Raw genomic sequence first — 2,221 nt, 5'->3', positions numbered from 1 at the left:
TATAGAAGCTACCGTTTGAAGCATTATGCAACGGCACTTACATGCCGGCTTCGAAAACAAAGAAAAGAGTGGACCCCTGTCTTAATTATGGTGACGAGATCTTCGAACAGTTGTTTATAACATGTGATTTATCCAATTACTTCAATATTAACGATTTGTAAAAGAAATAAAATTGTTTCAATTGTTGTAGCAATTTCCTATTCGTATAATTTCACATCATTTGGAAACTTACAAGGTGATTAAATCTTTATTTGGGTTAAATATAATCATATGTCAAATGTTTAATTTGTTTTGAAGTTTAAGGTTATAAATTAGTATTGGTGCCCCGCGCCTATTGCGGCAAATATTTACTAACGTCATTATTTATTGAAGCGGCATAGTAAAGCACTGTTCGCACTGTATAGCACCACAGAATGTAACCGGCTATCCGCCATTTTGATCAAATAAAAACTGAATATCAGTAATTTTTTATAACCTAACTTCATAGTACTGTCATGTTTTATATAAATCATTGAACTATATACTCTGTAATAATTTTTTTAAGAGACTTGCCAGACGGGTACGTTCAATGGGGAATATTTAGCTCGAATTATTAGCTATCAGATGCACCTTTCACCGTCCGAATCGATTGAAAAATAAAGGTTCTGGAAATTTTTTTGTAAAAAATACGTTAGTTCGTCTGTGCCAATTTTCTTTTATAATTTTTAAACTATAATTCGTAGTTATATACTTACAATGGGAAAAATTTAGCATAATTAGTACTCTATTTAAATTGACCTCTCCGAAGAAAATCGAAATCGCATTAATCCCGTGCCGAGAGGTTATATTTAATAAAAATTAGGGAGTCACGTCGATATTTAGATCCCCGTCGCGAAGGTAGTTCATTCTACGACGGTGGCGCCACGTTATTTCCAGGTTCCATTGCGATCACGTTTCGTCTTGGGTGAAGTTTAGTAAATTTTTCATTTACGTTCATCGGTCCATTTATATTGTTTTTAATTGTTTATTTTATTGGTAAGTGAATTATGGTAAACGATCAAGTTATGGCGCACGTATTTTTTTAGATTTCGAAGACATTCTTCCACCTCGTGGAATTGGGATCTTCGTGGGATCATTTTACCCTCTTTTATCGTTTAATTTATCTTGTAAAGTGACAAATTCCTAGCAAAAATGAAATTAAAAAATCTTTTGTTAATAGGATTTCAGGTTACCTTCAGTTCGACATCGGTATGGGGCCACCGAAGAAGTTGAAGGGGGCGGCTCTGAGTTCCCCCGTAATGCTAAAATTCTTAGACTAGGTATGTATAAATGTGATTCTATTGTCAGATTGATGAAAACTGTTTTTTAGAATGGAGCATTCGGTTTATTGGTTTATTAGCCCCCTAACCTAAGCCAACTAACTAACATCCAAACACTATCTTTCCTCGAACGAGCGGAGAAAGCGGAACTATCAGCGGAAATGACCTAAACAAAACACCCTATCCGAAAAATGAGCTGAAAGGGAACTATGTTGTTGTTAGGGAAGTATTATACACTACGTGTACACCCCTCAACGCAGTACGCCGTGGTACACGTCAGGGAATACTCCCCAATGGAAGTTGCGCTAAAAAGCACTACTTCCTAAGAAAATAGGAACCGCCGCAACGTTCAAATGAACCTACGCGGTTGAAATGTGGTATTATTTGAACGGTTATATTGGGCATGCGCCGATACAGAAGATGTATTTTTTTCAAATGGCGCCATCTATACAACTGTCACGGGAACTGTCAAAAAATCTGGGACATTACTATTTTATGTAAAATTAAAAAACACCATTTTTAAGGAAATTTAACGTGTTTTATCGTTGTTATGAAAATGTCATCGTAAACAAACCTACATTTGCACAATTTCGAGTAATCGACTTGATGTCGACCAAAAATTCATGCCGATGTGCATGTTGCTACGTAGCATAAAGACATTTACGATAGAAATGGTATGAAAATTTATTATTGATGTAACAAATTATCCGTGTTCTTCAAGAAGAAGTCCTATAGGAGGTTATTCATCAGTTTATATTCCGGTTAGAGCAAAAAGTATGTCCAAGATTCTAGCGGAAACGAAAGCATTTCGTCACATGAAATATTCATGCTTAGGAAGGTAGCGAAGGATTAGTTTTAGTTCGTTACCTTCCACTTTTATTTCTACATGTCCACATAGTCTACTAGTATTAAAGCGACCACCT

At 35.6% G+C, this 2,221-nt stretch overlaps 1 long non-coding RNA gene across 1 annotated transcript; it reads left to right on the top strand.

Moving 5' to 3' along the window:
• The first annotated feature begins 677 nt into the window (after positions 1–677).
• LOC116172181 lies at positions 678–1,388 on the top strand. Its single transcript, XR_004145603.1, has 4 exons — positions 678–1,014; positions 1,065–1,145; positions 1,199–1,298; positions 1,349–1,388. It is a non-coding gene; the product is annotated as an uncharacterized LOC116172181 (long non-coding RNA).
• Positions 1,389–2,221: the final 833 nt, after the last annotated feature.

This window comes from Photinus pyralis, unplaced genomic scaffold, assembly GCF_008802855.1.
Source record: "Photinus pyralis isolate 1611_PpyrPB1 unplaced genomic scaffold, Ppyr1.3 Ppyr1.4_LG5, whole genome shotgun sequence".
NCBI classification, from domain to species: domain Eukaryota; kingdom Metazoa; phylum Arthropoda; class Insecta; order Coleoptera; family Lampyridae; genus Photinus; species Photinus pyralis.
This window is presented reverse-complemented; position numbering and strand designations above follow the sequence as displayed.